The 23,831-nt window shown below is 39.5% G+C and overlaps 1 protein-coding gene across 1 annotated transcript in view; it reads right to left on the bottom strand.

Annotated features, from left to right (window-relative positions):
- Positions 1-23,831, bottom strand: part of FREM2 (FRAS1 related extracellular matrix 2) — a 145,379-nt gene that overhangs the window by 76,623 nt on the left and 44,925 nt on the right. The window lies entirely within an intron of this gene.

The following is a 23,831-nucleotide window of genomic DNA, read 5'->3' on the forward strand; positions in this document are numbered from 1 at the left end:
TGCTGAATAGCAGTACAGCCTTCTGGTGTATCAGCCACTCCTCCCAGTTTGGTGTCATCAGCCCTGCCCGAATCAAAGCTTTACCAATTTGATGCTCCACTTAGCCTGCTCAGCCCTGTTGATTGCTGATTCCTCAGGCAGTTTGTTAAGCTCTGACTGTGTTGCTCTGTAGACGGAAAAGGTTTATTTTTGGCCAGTGGGAAATAAATGAGGAGGGTAGATTTTATCTTGGGTTCTCTCAGTGTTTTTCCACAGTGTACTCTACAGGTTGCTGGATAGACTTGTCTCTCTTTCCTATTCCTGTGTGGCCATAGAAACCATTTTCTCTCTGGTCTAACATCATATGCTCTTCTTGTGGTAAGTACAGTAACTGCTTACACAGAGATATAATACAGGCCAAGTCTTCCAACCTTTATTTTGAAGGCTTCCTTTAATGTTATTCAATAACTAGAGACAAGGAGGGGTGCCTGCAGTATGTATCAGACAAACATCATAGCCAGTTTTCACACCAGTGTCCTCACAGGGTACCACTGTCTCTGAGTCTCTTTGATAAGCAGAAGAACAGCAGTTATTTAAATGCATTGGAGAACAGGGTGGTGAACCTCATGGCATGAAAGTCAGCCTGGAGTTTCATTCAGACTACGGTTAAACGTCTTCTTCCTAAGAGATCTTGGAGCAGAGCCACTCAAAAATTGCCAGAGAATGAGATTTGTACAGTATGCTCTATGGCAAAGTTCCAACATTGTAGGTTAATTCTTTGCTCCCTTACCAAGCATGCAACAAGATCTGAAGAAAAGAAATGTTATGTAGAAGTGCATGGAAGTTCTGCATAACAACATATTGATTTGCACTATGCATAAGTATTACTCATGGATAGATATATATAATGCTGGAAATATTCCAGAATAACATTCAAAGTTTGAGCATATCCATTTATGGCTATACCATATTTCAACTTTAAAGTAAACATGTGGTCTCTTCTTAAAACCCTATAGAGCTGAGTGAGGCTGGCTTTATAACATCAGCTTTCCATTGTCTGAGTAGTAATATATTGACTGGAAAAGTCTTCTTCAAGAAAAAGCCTAGAATATCTAGAGAAGAGTATTGTGCGGACATAACATATGAAGCAAGACTTGGCTTGGGCAAGTTCCTGAGCAGGCAGACTAGAATATATCGGCAGGAAAGTCCTTACATCTTGAGTGATTCTGCCATCTACACAGTTGTTTATGCTAAAAGAGGTGGTGAAAAGAAGCTGCGGTGAAATCAGGGATCAGTGACAAAACAAGGAATATAATTAATAATACTGATTTTGCATATCAAGCATTTTTGATGAGTTCTGAAACATATTTTTTTTCTTTGTTCTAACTAGATAGTTATTTAATACTCATCATCTGACAAGCAGGAAGGTTAACTTCATTTTAGCAAAGGAAAATCACTGTACCTTTCAGATCTAACCAAATCCTCAAAAACAAGTTTTCTCTACCCTGTGTTTCCCAAAGATGGCACAGTTTGATGTTACACTGAAAATAATTTCATCTCACTGATGGTCTTGCATGCCACTTTTCAATGTAAAACAATTACTCTTCAAGGAACTATTAAGACCATTCACCTCTTTTGTGCACATACTGTACCATACTTACAGTTTTAATACTCACACTCTTTAGAACTTTTTTAATATCTCACATATCTGACTGCCTTTCAGACTGACTCAAAATTTTACTTTCCTCCATAATTCTAACTGTCTTAGTGTTGATCTGATAGAATTGATTTGGACTTGATTTAAAATGCAGCTTCCTTAGTAGCTTTCAACAGTATGCCAGATGATCATTTTTTCAGAGCAGTAAATCAAAATAAAATGTGACACAAGAAAGGAGTGTTAGGGCTGAAAAGAAAACCATTTGAAAAAACAGAGTAAGTTTGAACAGCAATTAAAATAGTGGTTTCCTATACCAGTTTTGGTATCAAAAGAGAAGAAGGAGTAACTAATACACTTTTGACAAATCTAAATTTCTGCTTACACCAAATCAAATTTGATGATAAACTATGCCCCTTCACTTAGTGTTCTAGCAAACCCACTGTTTGCAAAACAAAATAAAATCCAACTCATGTTAATAAAAATAGAGCAAAACTAACTGTGAATTATTCCTGTGAATTCCAGAATGCTCTCTGCAATCTAATATTTAATATTTTGGATAAGATTTTTTTTGTCTATGGTTGGTACTCAAGTGAACCCCTATAATCACCTATAAAGTCACCAGTAACCAAGTATCCTGTGGAGATTTTGTAAAAGAGTTTCGAAGAACGAATCATAATGAAGCATGATGGAAAGAGAAATAAGTCTGATATGATGGTTAGATAAAAGGAAATATACTTTAACAATGTTTTGAACGCTATGCCATTAATATCATCTAAAGATATTTTTATAAGATATACACAAACCTAAAGTATTTCTGAAATCGAAACTAATATAAATTTTTAAAAGAAATTGTATCACCTTCTTCAAAACAGTGTAAGATCTCTGAAACAAAAGCTAAATAACAGTGTATATTTAAGTGACCAATGAGCATGTTTAAAAGACGATATTACTCAGTTTTATAGCTTCAAGTACCCATAAGATTTTCTATCACCTCCTCCCATAAAGTGAGAATCTTTCAGCGTGAAATTTGAAGTCTAGATAGCAGGTTTTATGTGTTAAATATACTGAATTAAGCATGGGAAAATGATCAGCTTCTCATAATGGGAAAAATATTTTGCATCCTTTTACACCTCTTAGGACCTATGCCCAAATATTCAATCCCTCTCTCCACCATAAAGACACAACATGAGTTGTGGGTAGCGGGAGGAACAGTGTTAGGGGATTTGCTTGAGTGTTCTTCCCCTTGCTGCAGAATTTGGTCTCAGAAATGTTTAGGAAAGTTATATTTGAGTCAATACAGAAAAAGTTTAGAGTATTCGGGTCAATATGAGAACAGTATCTGAAAACTTTCATTATCTCCCTACGAAATCTAAATGGTATGTCAAGCAAACAGCTTACAGTATTTAGAGATCTTTCAGAGACATACTTTAAAAAGTATAAATCTTTTGACTGTAGTAAGTATAATATTTATATGCTTTAACCTTTGCCAGAATATTATTATTAACAGGAGATGAAAAATTATAAACATTTATGTTTTAGAGAATATAATTTCTACAATTCCCTCCATTCCTAGCGTTACAGCACAACATTTCAAACACCACCAGTGAACTCAAGCTCAGGATTCATTTCTATGGTTTGACTCTGCCCGATAGGCACTGTGAAGTGCGACTATCAGCAAACAATGCAGTATGACTACTAAAGTTAACACCAATGTATCAAGGATGATTTGTGTGGAACATGGAGAATATTATTAATGCTAAAGAATTTTACAACCAATATGTACAAAAGATCGACATGAAATCTTTTGACCATGCAGATTTACATTTTTCCTGTAAGTTTTGGGAAGAATCTGAATTTCTTCCCAACAGCTACGTATCCTATATTTTTAAGAAGCCACATGCATTTCACCTGATGAATTTAAGCCAGCTTTCTTTGTACATTGTTAGATTTATGAAGAAAATTGAGACACAGCACTTTCATGGAATACTCTTTAATATGAGATCCAACAGATATGGGACATAAATACATTCCTACATTGTAGGTCTCTTTCTCTCTCTTTCTCTCTATATAGACCTTAAGCAAGAGAATTACAAATGTATATGTAAGTCCCTATAGATATAGACACACCGCCACACAAAGACTTAGGTAGGAATGCACAGGGCCTGAACGCTTATTTAAACAGTTCATTGACTACATTGCATTCACTCCATATTCAAAATCAGTCTCATTCTGCAGCTGAAGCAAATGGAGCAATGACTGTTCATTAAGGTGAAGACCTGGTCCATATTTTTTGTGCAGCTCTGCCACCACAGAACAGCATGGATATTTATACCAGACGCTCACCAGTGAGATGCACTTCATATCAGCAACATAAATGTGAATTATGCTCACAATACTACACCCATACAAATTTATCATTTTCTTAACGTTCACATTATGCATCAGGATTTATTTTTCATCTTACAGAAAATTCAAGTCTTTATTCAGAGCTGGAAGAACCTATATAACAGGCTGAGGATTAATTCTCTTTAGCTGTCTGAAATAAATCCATAATATGGATGATAATACTATTATGGATAATAAAAATAAGGATAATAATATTATTTCACTGTATGGAGCAAAGTGAAATATACTGCAGATCTCCAGAGTCATGTTTTATGTACTAATGGTTCCTTTCTACCTGCCTCCCACTACAATCCCTATTGGGAGCGATTCCAAGAGCGATTCCCCAGGAAACTTATCCAGGACTGCAGCAGACTCCCACAGCCCACTCAAGAGAAATCAGTTCATAGAGTTTCCCAAGACACACTACTAAAATTTCCCATTCTGCCAGTAAATCAAGACCAAGCACACTGTTCTTGAGTGAAAAGGGTATACTATTCCCTTCCCCACACAGTAATGTCAGGCAATCTCTCCTACCTTCAGTAATGCAGTTTAAGTTGGTATAACACACTGAGCTGTCATCTCCCATTACTCAAGACACTCACCTGGAGAATGTCAAGCCTTTGGGCTGGGCACTATTAAGCCCCTGTTGGTTCCACACAGTTTGACTCACTAGAAACACCCCAAAAAGTAAAGAGACTGTGGAGAGCAATGTTCTGGCAAAAAATGTGATGGTTATCCCAAGCAGAAAACACTTTTTGGTGCCTATGGCATTCCTTTATCTATTCTCTCCACTGAACTTATATACCCATGCAACCTTTTAGTGGAATGACAACCCTTATGCCTCACCACAGAGGGCTTTGCTGGGTGAATATATGTAGCTCATAGTTAAAACCACAGCTCAAATCCTTGCCCTTTTACAAATGATCTAGGCTGTAGACCTGCTGGTTCTAGTAACTGCAGTTCCTTTACTGTTCTTGCCAGCAGCAGCTGGAAGCTTTCTTCCACTTTCTCTCCAGGATTCTCTATGTAGTGACACATTACTGCATTGAATTACACTCATGCTACATTACACAGGTTTTTTTGAAAAGCATTTATTGGGATTTGTTTCACCTAACTTTGGACACTGTAGATGTCTGTATCCTAAGATAGTTATCCTAAGCATCCATTATAGCCAATGAAAGTCTAGCCACTGGATTATGATTCTGTTGCCTAAAGATAGGTATTCAGGGCCATTTGAGATGCTTTAAGGTATCTGGGACATCTGCAGAGGGCTGGCAAATAAAACACAGGATTGACAGGGAATCCGTGCCCATCTGCGGGGTTGGACAGAGGTCAGGCAGGTTGGCTGGAGCCCCCCACAACTTCACTCAGTCCTGTGCTGAGGGAATTGAATCCTGCCCAATGGTATCTTGAGAGCTACTCAGCTCATCGTAAAGAAGACACCTGCATCAGCTGAATAGTTCTGTAACTCCCAACCGTACCATCTAGATCTTCATGGATCACAACAGGACCTTAGACAACTAGACACATTCAGAAACCTGCATTTAGACATCTAACTTAGCATGTCTTCAGCCTAGCACAAACTCCCACACATAACATTTAAACCTTCTTTTTTTCAGGGAGGGGAGTATGCAGATTGAAAAACAAATCTCAGGTTACACGGCAGCTGACTCTGCTGCTAAAAGAGAGATTTGCAAGCCCTACCTCTTGGCACTCTATCTTTGAGATAAATGTGTGGATGTTTTCCTGTGTCAAACTGGCAGCCTGAAGCAAAATGCAAACAGGGTAGGACAGGAACATGTCACCGAGAGCAGGGATGTGAAGGAGGTAGTATGCATTTTAGTGTTGGCCTCAGATTGGCTTAAACTGACTGAAAATGCATCCCTGAGCAATGGCTTCATATATGCTTTCAGCAAGTACAGACTAAGCACTGCCTCAGGAATCAGGAACTCCCTGTTCCCCCGTGGGCTCTCAGCCCCAGCTCTGTCCCCTCCCTGGAGCTGGCACAAGGGGTTATGTGGCCATTTAAGGAACCGCTCCGGGGAACTGATCTGTAGTAGAACTAAATGCGGAAAGAAATTGTTTAATTTTAATTTGGGTGATTTCCCTGACCCAGAGTTCATGGGACAGCAATAGGAACGCCTGTGCCAGCACAGGGAGGCAGCAGAGCAGTGGCACGTTTGGGGATTGGCGAGGGAGCAGGACCGCTGCATTTGGCTGCAATGCTCTCTCTTGCTGCTGAAAGTAAGCCCTTATGCTCTTATTCCTTGCTGGTACAGATCAGCGTGTTAGAGTGTAAATCTGGCCATTATTCCAAAAAATGGGTTTTCCATGTTATTTCTACTAAGAAACAACTTCATGCCCGAGTCTTATACCTAATGTAGAGTGTAACTGAGGAACACACACTTGGATGCTGACACAAATCACATCACTTTTAACAGCGTGAAAATGATTCCTGATAGAAGCCAGGAGTTGTTGTGGCAACCATTTAAAGAGGTCATAAAGGTTCCAGTCTTACAATGCTTCCCAAGAAAAACAAAAGCCTGCAGATACCCAAGCTTTCTGTTACGGCGTCTTTCCGTCAGACCCACTGGCCGGGACACTGATGTGACTGAAGGACAGAGCTTTCTGAAATGTTGCAACTTGCTCCTTTTGATCATTTGTGAGGCTCTACGTCGCTTCTAATTGCCTTAGCCCACCAGCCACCCATTTTAAACCTAAGAAGTCACTCCACAAAACAGAGGTTTGATGTCCCAACACGAAAAACACACCAAAAAAACCAGTCTTTAAAAAATTAATTCCCTTAAACTCATGCTTTACACACACACACACAGATACCTACCTACAACACACAAACCTGTAGCATATGTATAGCACCCCCAATAACGAATCCTAGAATGCAGGTGTAATTAAAAAAGAAATTAAATTAACAGAAGCCTGGTTTGTTTGCTTTGCAGAAGACAAAAAAAAAAAAAGCAACTTCTTTGATTAATAGAGCATCACTTGTGACAATGTGCTAAGTATGAAAATCAGATAAGTATTAGGAAATAAAAAATATACTTTTTTGCTGGTTTTGTAGACCTCATTAGCTTGAGAAATGTGAAAGACTCACTTCTGAATGTACCCATAATTGTATTCTATTTACTAAACCTTTCAGCATCTTGAGCTCACAAAAGAATAGAAGATGAAGAATATGGGGCTCATCTGAAAATCGAGATCTGTGTATTAGCTGCTCCCTTCTGCAGTGCTTCAAGTAAGTGCCCCTTCCATACATTCTAGCCCTGCAAACACGAGTGACTTTTTTCCTGCCTAGTACTCTTATAGATATTAAAGCTATTCATATAGATAAGTATGTGAACCGTTGAGCCAGTAAGAGTTACTTGCAGGAAAATCCTTTTTTCATTTACTTACATATTAGGGAATAAACATATCTGTCTGGCTGTGACAGACATCAGGGCAAAAGCAGTGAAGAAACTGCGCTCTGAGTAAGATGAATCTGAATGTGTTCTTTAGTTTTCTTTGTTCTTCTTGGTCATGTTACAGTAAATGTAACTAACACACACACACAAAAAATAAACTTCACATTAACCTCTGGCACCAATTAAACTATCTCAGCATTTCATGTTTGTTCAAGTTCATTTCAAATGCAGTGATGTTTTAATAGTACATGACAGCGCATGCAAGAGAATCACCATATTCTCTTGCACGAAGGTCATGGAGGGCATGGAAAAAAACTCAGATCTGACTCAATTCCACTGTTTTTTAGATTAATCTGAGACTACAATAAGGCAAGGCTCACTCCCTGCTTACACAGTAATGGTAGCAGCACATAAAAATCCATCCTTAAAACACGTAGAATCTGCACACAAAAAGTGATGGAAATCATTCCAGACACATAGAAAAATAGGTCCATGAATTAAAAAAACAGCAATAAAAACTAAAGGAGATGTATTCATGCACTACATTGTGGGCCCCAGCATGAAATTACAGTTCCTTGCTATAAGAAACATAATAATAAACACCTAGACCAACAGACTTTATTATTTTATCATCTCACTGGTTGTTTTCATGGCAAGAACTTTATCAGATATTTCTCAGGTTCTCTATTCACTAATTACTGATACATTTTATGAAATCTTCATATTAGCTTCCAGTACCATTTTTTAGCTTTTGGTTTCTTTCATACATACTAAAATATATTTTTAAATACAAGAAACCTGTGAAATGTTTTCCAGTTTATATTAAAAATCCGAATTTTAAACATAAAATACAATTAGCTAACAAGGCCAACCACTCTAAAAAAAGGCTTCTTTTTGTTCCCTCTCTATGTTAAAAGGGGAATTTTCTACTTGTTTTTGGCAAATGTCAGACTACACAAATGGGCCTTGTCTTGTACAAACAGCCTTGTGATGGGAGCACAACTGTAGGAATCTCAGATGTCCCTCAAACAGGAATGGAGGGAGAATGGAATAACCTTGCTTCCAGCAGCCCAAGTGCTATAGTCTCATGTAATTAACATCATATCCATCAAGTGGGTAGGATCTCAGTATAAAACTGTAGGCAAAGAACAGCTTTCAAAATCAGTATCAGTAACACGAGTGTTAACCTAAAGGTACAAAGACGTGAGTTTTTTGCCGTAGTGACATAACATGCTTTCAGAGATTAGCAGTATTGAGTAACATGGCTGCAGCTTGCTTTCCCATCTGCGTTTTCTAAACTGTTTAATGTATTTTTCGAGCAGAATCTCACAGTCTACATCACAAAGTCATGGCTATCTTCAAGAAGGGTAAGAAGGAGGATGCAGGGAACTACAGGCAGGTCAGCCTGTCTTTGATCACTGGGAAGGTGATGGAACAAATACTCCTGGAAACCATTTCCAAACACATGAAAGACAAGAAGGTGACACGGAGGATTATGTATGGAGTTATGAAGATGAAATAATGCATGATGAATTACAGACTTAGATAAGTGGGAAGTGTGGTGGATTAAAAACTGGGTGAATTACTGGGTTTAAAGTTGTGATCAGCTCTATGAAGTCCAGCTGGAGGCCAGTTCACTAATGGTGTACCCCCTGAGGTCAATACAGTTTAACCTAGATGATTAAAGACCTAGATGCTGGGACAGAATGTACTCTCAGCAAATTTGCAGATGATATAAAACTGGGAGAAGTGGCTGATATATCAATGGGTGTGCTGCCATTCAGAGGGACTTTGACAAGCTGGAGAAATGGGCTGACAGAAAGCAAATAAAGTTCAACGAAGTCCTGCCCCTGGAGAGGAAAAATCCCATGCAAAAGTACAGGTTGGGGACTGGCATCCTGGAGAGTAGTTCACGGAAAAAGATCTGGGAGTATCAGTCGGAAACAAGCTGACCATGCAACCTCGTGGTAAAAAAGGCCAACAACATAGGCTGCATTTGGAAGAGCCTTGCCAGCAGATAAAGGGAGAAGATCCTTCCTCTTTACTCAGTACTGGTGAGACACGTGGAGTGCTGGTCCAGTTTTGAATTCCCTAGTACAAGAGTGACCTGGACATACCGAAGCAAGTCCAGCAAAGGGCCACAAAGATGATGCAGGAACTGAAAGATCTGACGTGTAAGGAGATGCTGAGTTGTCCAGCCTGGAGAAGAGAAGGCTTCAGGTGGGAAACTTATCAATGTGCATAAATACCTGATGAGAGGGTGTAATGAGAGGGAGACAGACTCTTCTCAAGAGATGCCTAGTGAAAGGACAAGGAACAACAGGGACAAATTGAATTAAAAGATACATTCAAACATGGAAAAAAACTTGTTTATTGTAAGGGTGTTCAACCTGTGGATCAGGTTGCCCAGAGGGGCTGTGGAGCCTCCATCCTTGGACATCTTTAAAGGTTCCTTCCAACACATTCTAGGATTCATAGTCCCTTAATCTAACTCTAATGAGTCAGGTCTTTGAAATCCATAAAAAGGAGAGTAGCCACTATCTTCACTTTAATCCTAACTACTTATGAGTATTTAATCTTGTAAAACATTTTAATGTCGCATTGCTGAATGCAGCAAAAATGACTAGAGTACCAGGCTACATAGATGTGATCAAAGGAAGAGACATCTGACACCTCTAGTGCTACAAAAGTTGTCAAGAGAGAACCAAAAGAATCAAGGTTGCCTACCATCCAGAGCTGTTTTGTAGATAAGAGTACCAAATGAAAAATGAGCAACGGTGAGATTAATCTCACAGAAGTTTGGTTTCCCAAAAACTAGATATCTAAAGTAAAACAATCCTCTTGCAGTCAGAGAGAAAAGCTTCTCCAAGACTAGCTTGGTTTTCCTCCTTTGAATGCTGTCTTGATCTCTGCAGACACCTGAAGAAGCTTGCTGAGGAAGCTCAGGTGGAGGTGAGATAACTAACTTTCAGTGACTGGATTGAATGAGATTAACCTGGACTATAATGTCTGCCAGACACACAAATGTAAAATCTCTAATTTTTGCTGGTATTACAATGATTTTTTTAAACTTAACTCAATAAAGAAATTCCAAGAAAACTGTATATTTGCACATATAGCAAACATACAGCAGCATATGCTGATTAAACTTGACTGGTATAGGTAGTTATTCTTTTTTTTTTTTTTTCAGAAAGGCCAGATACAGGCTCTAGGAATGCTTACTTTTTTCATGAAGTGAAAAAAATATATGTAGATACTACTAAGAGTATCTATACATAAAGCGTGCATTACTGTATAAGAAAAAAAACCCAAACCTGTCAAAAGTATAAAGACAGACATGCAAAATCCACAATTTCCAGACAATCTTTTTTTTTCATGGTAGCATAATACCATTAAAAATAAAAAGAACCTGCTTCCTTTTCCGGTAAGTAGAATTTTGAGTATAAGGTTACCCAGTCACTAGGTTTTTGACCTATACATTTGTACTAAAAATAAATTCAACAGAAAAAAATGATTGCAGGCTATTCTAATAGTAGAATTTGGAAGCACATATAAGTAGTTTTAGTTTTCATTATGAAACAGAATTACTGTCTTGTCTTTATTTCAGTCTTAATAAGAATAAAGGAAATGCCTTTGTCAGCTACTGTTCTAAATACTCTGAAGGTGAAAAACACTTTCTGAGACAATGGGAAGCAAAGTATTAGCAACAATTTTATATTTCCAAACACTGGTAGCAAGTGTTCTGTTGAAAAATGAGGGGAGAAGGGTTAATGGTGGCTCATATAATTCAGTCAAGTAAGCAACTGCAAAACATCCTTACCTAATTTCCTTACCTAATTCAGAGCTAAAATCTCTACACTAACCAGCTTCTCTTTGGAGACAAGTATATCTAGTATGTGACACACCATACCTGTCTTAAACCTTCCTCATAAAAGTCAGGTGATAGTTTATCATGCTGAAGGAATGGGAGAGGGAAATCTTATGAGCAAGGAGATGGCAGGACGCACTGTTAATATCACTGTCTGAGAGGTGGCATCTCTAAAGAAGGTGGAAGGAAGCACATGTTACATTGAACATTTGAGAGCAAGTGCTTTAACTATAGAAGCTGTATTGTTACTGTAAGCTTCAAACCAGCTTTTATGGTTGTCCAGGACTTAATCTGTATTTCATAGAATCATAGAATGTTTTGGGTTGGAAGGGACCTTTAGAGGTCATCTAGTCCAACCCCCTTGCAGTGAGAAGGGACACCGTTAACCAGATCAGGATCATCATGTCTAAGATACTAGCTTAGAAAAATGAATGTGTATTTGGCCTACTTCTGATTTTGATGATGGTAACTTAGGTACAGAAGGCCTAATTTTGGTAGTGTTTAGTCAGAATTGATGTATCAAGGTGTCTTCAGAAACAATTTGGATTGTTTTATGTTTGAAGGCAGAAGGAAGGATTATGTCACTGACCAAGGCATTGCTTTTATCAGTAATTGCAGAAGAAGCGATTATACTTGTTCTTATCACTTCTCTCATGGTCACAGGGATGTGATACATCTTTAATATGTGGCCTTCAGCCCACAGGGAATGCCAAATGATACTAAACACTCCCATTCATCTGACCAACACAGACTTTCAATTCGTCCAGTCTTTTTGTTGAACTCTGATGACTTCCCATTGAACTTTGACTTAAGTTTAAACAAAAAAAAAAACCATTCCTTACATTCAAGTGGCTCATTATTCTGGACCGAGCATATTTAAAACACTGCTTAAAGCTCCAGTTCAACTGGCTAGTCAATACTCCTCAGGCATAATAGATTTTTTTTTTCCTCCTGAAGGTAAAGCCTGTCTGTGCAGGAAACAGAGCTTGCTTGGGAGCTGGTCTGAGTTTGTGAAATGAACTCCCCCGGGAATGAAGGACCATTACAAATCTTCCAATTTGAGCCAGAGTATACACCTTTGATTTCTCTTTAACAAACATGTAACATACACATTTTTTAAAAAAAACCAAAACTAGGTTACACTGCACAAACAATTCTGCCCCAAGGAGAGGATGAAAGAAAGAACATTTTGTGACAGATGCTAATCGTGTTTGTTCATGTACTACTGAAAGGTGTTCGGATACTATAGGAAGGGAGTGGGGGAAGTGCAGTAAGAACCAACACAGCAGAGAATAGCCTTGCCATCACTCATGCCCCGACACGTTCCGTAGGACTGCTTCTCTGTCCCGGCGCACTGCTCTGTGCTTTATCAGGAACACATTCTCTTTGCCACCTCCACAAGCTCACATCTTAAGTAAATGAAGTTGACAGTTTGTCCACCAAGCCAGCTTCCTAAAACTAACGACATTACAATAAACCCCGTAAATGTTAATTTTGATTCTCAATAAACAAGAAATCTGAATGTAAAATAATACTGAGAGCCCAGAGAGCTATCAATAAACTCAGACTTAAACATGAAGTTCCACAATTTTCTGCATGCGCTTTCTATTAGGCATCTGTGGTTTTCAAGCTCTAGTCCAGAATACATTTCTGTAGGTTTATCAGTTCCTCCATTCTTATTTCAAGTCTGCTGAATACCATATTGGACATCTGGACATTCAGATGCAAATCCTTTTAATGCTCTTGATAGGTTTTCAAAATCATGTAATCTGTAAAACTTTCAGATACCCCTCCCTATTTAATAGTAGATTATCACATTAATCCTCAGCTAGAAAACTGATCCTAAAATGCAGTCTCCATTCTCCCCTCTAACTCGCTTTGTGCTGACAGTTGCATGATTTTACCACAAGCCACATCTGTGTACTCCTTATCCAACTGCAGGCATAAAATAAGGGAAGGAAAGAGACCAGCTGACTTGGTTTGATTGATGAGTGAAACTAAATACAGTGTGCAAATACTGTGTGTCTTGCAAAATGGTCATGAAGCAGCTTTACACACTGAACAAACTGACAATAAAACTTTATGCTGGATGCTTTATTGTGCCACATATGTTTTCATTTAACAAAGCATCTGTCATGACTGACCTTGGAATCTTATCACATTTCTCACAGTGACAGTTTCAATAGCAATAATCTGCACTTTAAAGAGATTTGTCGGTCATATTTGTACATTTAGGACCAAAGTCTTTACCAAATAGTCAAGTCAGGCATTGAAATTAATGTGGACTTTGCAAAACTTCAGTAATGTTGTCAAAATTGGTCTCTAGTAATAAAAATGAAGTCCCTGCAAAAAACTACAGTGGGATTATGACAAAAACATTTCTTTTTATAAATGAGAAAGAAAGATCACCAGTAGCTTATTATCAAGCAGCCTAAAAGATCTGGAAGAAAGAACCCCATGAAAGCAATTTGCAGTAAATAACCTGTAAGTTCGTGTTTACTGCAGCGTTTATACAAGCAGTACTCTCTACTACTATAAGGAGTTCCCCTTCACAGCTGATACTTTCCTCCTTCCAGGATACTTTCCCTCCTCTTGCTAAGTCGTCCTTAGCGCAACACTGGTCTTAGCCCGTTCTCCGATTGCCTCAGATAACAAAAGCACTATGCAAGCAGTCATCTTGCTGCTGTGAGATGTGGATGCCCTTTAAGTCCTTGCCCTCTTGTGAAGGGAAGGACTGCCACTACAGAGCAGAGGAGTAGAAAACGAACAAGGAGAGAAGGTGGTTCCTGCCTGCCTTGCCCAGAGCTGGCAAAGCTGGCCAGACAAGCATTCATGCCAGAAAGCCATCGGAGGGATTTCTCTCTTTCTCTGAGCCAGAATCTCCCTGGCAGCTCTCCACGGGCCCTGCTGCTTTCCATGGGACTCGTCATGGACAAATGTCAGTAAGCAAAATGCTGCACGCTCCAAGGGAAACTGAACTCGGATGCTGTAGGCAGGTCCTGGATTACTATGGACAGGTGGAATTTCCACAGCAGATGCAGCTACATGTCAAAAGTTGGAAGGGCTTCTTGAGTTCGGGTGAATTCTGGTGAGATTCAATCCAATTCCTGTTTCATAAGGCTATGATGCAAAATGCAGAGTATTTAATGTTGCCTCTGCATTTTTGGCTTCAGGACACTAAAGTAACACTCCTGTATACCTGTATCTGTCAGACAGGGGCAGCGGGGAATGATGAGAGATGAGCAAATGGCAAGCCAGAGATTTGGGTGTCCAGTTAGTCTTGCATAGGTGCAATACTGTCAAATACTGGAGTGGAGTTTAGCTATATCACTGCAGCTATTTAAATTGTTATATTTAGTTTTAAGCTGCAGCCAGACATTCACTAAAGAAATGAATGAGATGGTATTAGAAGCTAATATGCCTTCACTGCTTGTTTCTGCTCCTCTGCTGGAGGCTGTCATCCCTCTAGCGATGTCAATGAATAAATCTCATGAGCCTCTCTCATCTACTCCAGCACAAATTAACCAGCTTTAGTTTAAACCTCCTTCATCAGCAAGTTAAGGTAACTCAGGTGGCATTACGCTGAAGCAGAGAAAGGTAAGAGTTCTGTTGTCTCTTCTGTGAGGTTGCAGACTTTAGCAGAGGTTTAGTAACGAACAGCTGAAGGACAATAATACCACCACAGCTGCTTCCGTGACGATTGTTTGGGAGGGCCTCAGTGTTAACTTACTGAGATGCATACATGGGGAAGGTCATACATATGCTAACCGCTACGGCATGCTTACAGATTCCAGAAGAAAAAAAATACCGTATTGATGTGATTCAGATGTCTAAGCACTGGCATCTAGTGCAATTTAAGATGGTTATGGAAACCAGACATCAGTGGAGGCTGGCAGGTATGATTTGGAACCTAAGGAAAACCTGTCTTGTTGTGAAGGGGCAGGTAGAGGCCAGAAAGCCTCATGGTTTTACCCTACTTGCACAATCCAAGACATGTACATTTAGGCAACTCTTTCTTAAAACACTTTTCTTGATTATAAGGACTGGGAACATGTTTTTAAGATTAAAAAATCAGGAAAAGATTTTTTTTTTTAAAAAATCCTTTTTTTTCTCTGATATGTTCAATGGTAAATTTCCTATTGCTATTCAGCAAGGACAGAATGAGATTAACACTTGATGCTTTTGCAGATCATACCCTTCCATTCTGGAACACAATATGCAGTCTGGATTCTGCAGCTGTAGGTGTATGGAATAGCTGGAGCCCTGTCTATAGGACACTAGTGAGCCCTTATGTTACTGAGTATGTTGTCATTGCTATTTCCTAATTCCAACAGGCATCTTTGTTACCTTCCTCTGTTGAAAACAGTCCTTCAAACACTTCTTGTGCACTGCCAGGAGAGCTCAAGAAGAATAAGTTCTTCATCAGAACGGTGTCTCAGCAAGTGGTGCTTCCTCCGTACGATGACTTATACTTCAAACCACTTTGTTAGCCTACATGTGCCGCCAGCCAGAAAATACACACACAAGTGCTGCAATGTAGTTTCTGCCAGTCATGAGCTGGCAAGAGTGGGAAGGGTTAGGGAAGGGTGCTGCACAACTCCTGGACAAAGAGGCTCAGTCTTGTGATGACATCTACTGGCTAGCCAGAAAGGCACTAACCCACCTCTAGGGAAGCTCATTCCAACATTTTCCATTTTTCCAACATTTTAGGTACGTGATGCATCTAATCTCAGAAAGACGACATTAAAACAACAAGGAAAATAAGGGCCCATTGAGAAACTCTACCTCTGCTGTTGATGCTTGTTCTGACTATGTATCTTGCCTTTTCCCATAGAGGAGAAATGCAAAATAGATACATGTGCTGAGCTGTATTTGGAATGTATTACAGGTAAAGATTTCCCTACTGTAGCAGTTTTCCAGCTTCGCTTTTTTCCATCCTACCTTCTTCTCTTCGGTAAGCATGAACCCCTTCTGATGTGTCTGTGGTTACCCCCTCCAGGAAAATTTCATATAACTTCCGCCTCTAAGCTGCCAAATAAGTACAAACCAAACTGTCCTCTTATCTGATAGTTTTAGAAAAGTACACTTACACGTTTCTTTTTCTTCTAAGTCCTCATCTGCTAAACTATTTAGACATCCCTTTCACAGCCTAGACAGTCCTCCCCCCAACTCACTTCTAAACTTTTCATCTTTGTTCCCAGCGGCTGCTTCACAGCATCTACTTCCTACCAGCGCTGTGAGCTAAAGGCCCCATAAAGCTGATTCATACAAAGTGTCACCAGAATACCCGGTCCCTGTGTGACTCTGGTGTAAAGAGGGAAACTGCTTCTTGCCACCACAACCTGGTTGCTTGCAGCTTTACCCCTTGCAGCAAACCTGGAGTGCAAACTCTCAGTAGTTTTCCTTAAGTTCGCTATCTGTAGCACAAGCTAAAGAGGCTGTTCACAGCCTTCATCCTAGCATTTTCACTACAGTAGAAGGAATTCAGAAATAATACCAAGGAGAGTAAGGAAGTGAAAAAGGTTATACAGGTAGGATGTGAAATAAAAACAAGTCTGGTTTTGCCAATCAAGCACTGTGAAGCGTAAAATACAAACAATCTACATAAAGGAAAAAAGATTTTTTAAATGCTCTCATTTCTACTTATCTTGGAGTTTATTAACTTCAGAGCAGCAATGCAAGAATGTCATTAAAAGAACTGATCAAACATTCATTTTAAAAAACACATATTAAACCTTCCAAAAGCATCATTCCTTACAGTTATAAGGTTATTTTATCCCTTGACATAGCATTCACATTATAATTAAGTTTGCTCCGTTCAAGTCAGTTTAGGCTAAGTGAAAATGGACAAACCCAAAGGTGCTCTAGACTGACTCTCCAGGACAAAGGCATTGTGTTAGTAGCTGATGAGCTACTACACAGAGTTGGAACGGACTCACTCGCCAAGGCAGCCAGCTCAAGGTAAAAGCACTAACCTGCTGGATTTAGCAGATTTTGTCCATAGGTGAGACTCAAACTGAAGACAACTCTAGAGCCCTAACTCGCAGGAAAAGTATTTAAATAATGTAACTAAAGGGCAAAGTTTGCTATTAGCAGTCAGGTATACCTGTAGATAATAAAGTTCAGAAAATTAAATCTCTCCCCTCCCCCCCATTTTCATTTATTCAGAGCCCTTTAACATTTTTTGACAACATCAGCCCACTAACTACTCAATATTCCTGCTTTTTCAACAATGACCTTTTAAAGGCTTAAGGTAGGAGATATCCCTGGGTAACATAAAAGGTATTTCAAACTCTGTCACATGAACAGGAACATTGCTAGAAGCCAACTATTACTCTGGAAGCACCCGTCAGTGGTCAGTCAGTCAGTTTGTGTGGTTTCATTCTTTTCTTCCCCCTAGGTAGAACCAATTATTGGACACAGATCTGAAAGCACACAGGCAGCTCACTCCGAGGCCAGGAAACAACTACTTAATGTATCTGCTTTCAACTTTGCTAATGAATGGGTAACTCCTAGGTTAAAAATTATCTTTCAAGGTTTATGTACTTTATGCCAGAAAGGGCAGGAGAGAAAAAAAGAGTGAATTAAAATCACTGCTTGTTGTATGTTTAACCTACGTTCACCACAATAAATGTGTGAAATGGTGCTAATCACAAAATATCTGCCAGTTTGCTAACAAATATCTTTGATGCTTATGCTAATGCCATCACCTAGAGAAAAAATAGAATTAATGTTAATGTAGCTTCTAAGAGGATTTTTGAGTATAATTCTTATTACAAAGCCAAAAGGCTTTCATGTGCTTTCTGATTCAGTGCTTTCCAGGATTCATTCCACATTTTTGACTCTGAGAAAAAAAGGTGGCAGTGCTCAGGTTTTTAAAAATCAGGTGATTATCTCCATCATTTTACCTAGTTGCCTAAAAATCTGGCCCAAATATAGTAAACATCCCATACTAGATTCTGAACACAGCACAGTGCTGTGAGTTTAAAGTTCCCTTTTCCAGTGGCCACAGACATACACACCAAATAAAATATGGGGAGGGGGAGAGACAGTACAAAAGTATATTATTAATTTGCCTGATATGGTGCAAAAATAACACAACCTCTTATGCTGCAGCCTTACTTTAGGAGCTGTTGGGAGCTTCCTAGCTAATTAGGGGAGGCGTGGGTTTATTGTCAGCACAGTCCTTGTCAAGCGAGCAGAAAATAAATACACGTAAATCTCGTTCCATGGTCCCCATGGCTAAGCCTGTACCTTGAACACCTGTGGTACCATGCCCTGGCTTTTTCTGCTTCACAGCACCATGTCCCAGGGACGAGCTGCAATCAGGACTGAATTTGGCTTTTGTCAGAGCAAGAGAGAGGTGGTTATGTTACAGAGCCACAAGGATACAACCTACAAGTGAGCCATGATCAACAGAGCCCTGATAAAATGTACGATCTCCAGCAACAGCTTAGTGTCACAGCCCAACTTTTATCATAGGACTTGGCATGTCCCATCAAGTGACACGCCACGGCGCATTGGCAAACAGGGTATCAGGCTGTGAGCAGGCACCGTGAGTGCTTCACATACTTTGGAGCTTTGCAGGTATTAACCCTCTGCCAGTTCCCCAAACCACTCCTGGATTCCAAATAAAATGAGAATTCCTTTGCAAGGCCTGCCAGTAATAAATGGCGCAAACGTGTTCCTCACAGCCCTTCAGAGTTCCACTAAGCGAACCAAACACGTATTCCCGACGCAGTTCCTCGGGGCAGTCCTGCACAGGAGTACAAAGGTGAGGTTTCCCTGGCTCAGCGCCATGTGTGCTCCCCTCCGGATTCAGTAAAGCGCTGTGCTGCAGATCTCCTGCACACACCTCACCCCATTTTCGTCATCTTTTCTGAACACCTATGTGTAGCTCCCCTGTTTGCCACGGCCACCTCTGTTTCCCCTGCTGGCTAACAAACTGCAGTTTTCCAGCCTGCAGCCCATCAGATCAGATCTCATCCATTTTTCCTTCTATAGCCCATATCAGTATTGGCAACCGCATGATTTTTATGTATACAAATTTATAATACAAGTCCAAGACACTGAAGACATGGTACAGAAGTCCAGTCAGAATTTAAGGCATAGCACTGCAAGCAGCCTGAGGAATATTATGCTAAATTTTACAATCACTACTTTTGGTGGGGGTTCTTTGCCCCCCTGGATGATATTGGATTGAATAATCAATCTTACATACCCAGCAAGTCCAAAATAAATCTCAGAAGGCAAATCTTTTATCCATGTAAATATGGTTTGCATACATGCTATCAGTCTCTATTTGTGTTGTATTTATTACCCATATTTTAAACCCAAGTAATTTTATTCTTGATACACCAGGATGTTCTATATTGAGGGTGAGAACAAATGCAGAAATCTGCACTATAAACGTCAGGTTTCAGTTCCTTAAAGGGCTGTCTTTAGTCAACAGAGAGAAAGGGTAGAATTAATCTCATCCCAAAATAGATATCTAAAATAAATCTAAGTTTTAAGTTTGATGAAATAAATCCCCTCCCTGAAAGACAGTTTAAAGATGATGTAGGCAAAATAAGGACAATGAAAAGGACATAGAGGTTTTTTTCCTACTAACGTGAACTGTGACAGAGACTAAGGGTTATACCAAGATTACCAGCCAACTGAGACATGACTGAAAAACTGAATAGAGATTTCAATCTCAGCCTGGTCTAGTGCCTTACTCCAACCCCTTATTTTCTCTTCAAGCGCAGTAGATAAAGATCTTCTGAAGTGAAGACAGAGGGAGATGAGAAGAGAGGTTCACAAAAAATATTTTTATGTATGTCTCTGTGACCACATTTAAAGGACCTCGGAAGAAATTATTTTCTCAGGATAAGTTATTTATATAAGTAGGATCAGTTTTCCATTAAAATGAATAATGGGGATAAGTTATTTTTATTTTAATTTTTTAAAGTAGGATCAGTTTTCCATTAAAATGAATAATGTGTTTTTAAATACCTCCTTGATCAAGTCACTGAAAAAATCCTACAAGACACATGTAACTATATATACTCTTGTGACAAAAGACCAATCTGCTGATATTTCTCTCACTGGGAAAAAAATCAGATGGCGTAAAGTTTTAAGACTTACTTAGGACTGGGTATAACCTGCATTGTATTCTCTCCTGTAAATTTTGAAGTGCAGTTCTAGCAATACAGAATTATGTATTATCCAGGGTTAAGGTTAAGGGGCCTGGGAAAACCCAGAAAATGGAAAAATAATAACAAGGGAACTATGAGACATGCTGGGGAGGATGATGTGCAGATAGGCAGGCAGCTCTGTAGGGCATCAGGTCAAGTTTAGCACAGGGTGGAAGCAATTAGTTCAGCCCTCAAATAACTGTGAGTTTGCTTATACAATTAATTCTGAATTCCTCTCTGAAGTTCTCCCTTACCAGATAAAATTTTCAAAAAAACCATCTGAATTACTCAGGAGCCACTGCTTTTTGGTAAAACTTCACAAGTATCTCCAGTACAAAGAGATTAGGAGAACAGTACCGAGATCTGCAGTTATACAGCAAGGTGTCAGCTCCACTTTGTGAGGCACAGAGGTGACAAGCCCAGCAGAGATGACGGCTTCACTGGCAGAACTCAAGTGGCATGAAGACAAAAAACTTATTTATCTTTCTAGGACAATGAAGAACTCCACCTGTCTTGCAAGGGGTTGCACTATTCCCAGGTTTTATGTCTACTTTCATATTTTACTTTACCCCAGCTTGATTTCATAATTTCAGTGCAGCACTTAATTTCAACATTTTATTTTCGAGCAAAACCTGCTGGACTTTTTTATTTCCTGAGTTGTTCATTATATGGACATGAGATGGGAAAAGAAACAAGATGATTTTATTCTAAATTTTCATGAATTATCATGACTTCTTCTAATCCCATAAACCCCAAAGCACCTAAATGGCAAAGTCTTTAACAGTATCACACATCTCCATTGTAGCCGCTTCCCTTCCTCCTGCCATGCAGAGATGTAGAAGCACAAAGCATTCCTTATTTTTCTTGCTTGCTTGGAAGTAGCCTAAGTGATGACAACAGTACTTTCCTAACCCTCTGTAATGACCATAGAAATCAGCAGTGCCCTTGCAATTGCATATCAAAAGCTTTAGGCTTCATGTGCAGTGATTGCAGTATATTCCAAAGAAAATAGCACCCAAGAGAGCAAACACCTCCCAAACCCCCAGCTCCACACAGAACACCTACGTTTAACTTGATTATACCAATCTGATCAACCACAGGTCTTGTAAGGGTAGTGCAAAATAGTATTCATGCAGATTCTCAGAAAGCTCCAGTTAGATCTACTTTCTTATGTACAATTTCTAATTATCATGGTTTATTTGTTCCAGGGATGCCCAATAGCGTAAACACTTGGTAGAACACAAACAAAAGGACAGTCTGGGGTGCTGGTCTGGTTAAGCAGCCATCCATCTGAATATATACAAAGCTTAAATTTCTTCAGAAAGAGGTACATGCTGAACAGGAATAGTCAAGAACAGCAGCAATGAGAGACTGGTCAGGATCTCAGTATTGCAATCTGGATTAGAAGCTCAGCTCCCCATGTAGAGAACTGGCAGTCGCTGCTTCATGCAGTATCTGTCTCCACCTGGCTGCATCTGCACCCAAACTATACGATTGTCTTGCTAAAACTTACTCCATCTTCTGAGGCCCCTGTAACCATCACGCTTCTACATCTTTCTGGCTGCAGTAACAGGGTGGCCAGAGGCAGAAAGCAGTCATTGGTGTGTGTTGGGTGCTGGGACTGCTAGAATGGGCAGACAGAGTAGCACACTACTCTGTAAGCCAAGAACACCACTTCCACACCAGTTTGTTGAGAGACTCTCACAACTTGGAAGAAAAACCATCCCAGAGCAGCCCAGTTCAGTGAGGCCATAAGAACCTACACCTGTGCTTCAGAAAAGCCATCTGCAAGCCCAGCTCCGGCAGTCTCGGCGTGGATGGCTGCACGCTAGGAGCTGTCTGCAGCCCTGTAGTAGGAACGCTCACAGGCAGACCTGGATCACTCACGTGCTGAGATCTGTGCTTTGGCCCCAGGTCGCAGCTGCAGCAGTAACATACCTTCAGGGACTTTGAATGGCCCCAGGTCGCAGCTGCAGCAGTAACATACCTTCAGGGACTTGGAATGGCCAGCCTGCACCTCGACAAATTCTCCAATTGACTTAATGGAAACCCCACTAGTTTCATCTAATGAAGGACTTCTTGATATATCAAACAAACACAAAATAGAAGGGATTTAGGCCCTCCTAGATTCTTACAATGTGTGACATATTTCTGATGATGAAAGTAGAAGGCAAAGGATATTCTCAGTTACACATTAGATAGATTTGCTTCAAAGGCCCCACAGAAAGACATTTTTCCTTTTAAAGTAAAACTGTCAAGAGCATATTTCTGCCTGAGCTGAGAGAGATCTCATTAAAACACAGAAGAAACAAAAGACATATAAAAAGTAATCAAATCGTAGAGAGTGACATTTCACCCTGATATTCTAAACCAAGCTCCTATTTTTAAAGAAAAGAGAATGCCCAGCTTAGCACACAGTGCAAGTTATGGAAGACGTATGTGCATATATAACAGAAAGCTCCAGCTGGCAAAGAAAGAGCAACACAAAAAGACAAATTACATAGAAATCCACACATCAGATTCGCTTCCCATTTTGATTACTGTAATTCTGTAGGCTTCCTAAATCATTACCCTTTTTTCTGCAGTGCCACAGAAAGCACTGCAATTTCATGTCGCTCCAGGGAAAATTCCTTCTATTACTTAAATTAACTTTGTAACTAATTTAAACGCCCCATTTTTTTCTAAGTGGTTTCTGGATGTATGGCACCTTCCTTTCAGTCTCTCTTTATTTCTCTATTAATATCCTTCTTCACCTTCGTTCTTTCTCTACAACTGTTCAAAACTGAAAGTCAAGCTTTTTCACATGTACAGCTGCATCTACACGAATACATTTTCACATTTTCTCCAAACCACCGGCTTGGTTTTCTTATTTTAGGCTGCATGTCACTCCCTCTTGTACCCCCCCTTCATCTTCACAATATTACCTGGCAACCACTATGTCCAAATTTCAATTCACTCTTAACAAAGCATTCCATGATTGTTTACAAGGTGAGACATAAATACATTTTCACATATTCTTTATTTAATTGACAGATATAGGTAATACAACTATTACTGTAATAAAAATATTTCTAGCACTGTAATGTTCATGATATTATCCTTTAAAGCAATATTTCTTTAAAGTATGAAAATCTGACTGCATCTACATCAAGCCCAGAGACCAAAGGAGGCAGACTTGAGAAAAATCCATTCACAGGAGAACCTGAACTCATTTTGTTTTGTTTCAACTACGTATTTTTTAAATCCAGTTAAAAAATTGAATTTTTCTGTGTATGCTTATTAAAACACAGGATCGCTTTTCATAACATGTTATTCATGATCGGTATTGTACTAACACGCAATTGTCC

This window comes from Egretta garzetta, unplaced genomic scaffold (assembly GCF_000687185.1).
Source record: "Egretta garzetta isolate BGI_Z169 unplaced genomic scaffold, ASM68718v1 scaffold40, whole genome shotgun sequence".
NCBI classification, from domain to species: domain Eukaryota; kingdom Metazoa; phylum Chordata; class Aves; order Pelecaniformes; family Ardeidae; genus Egretta; species Egretta garzetta.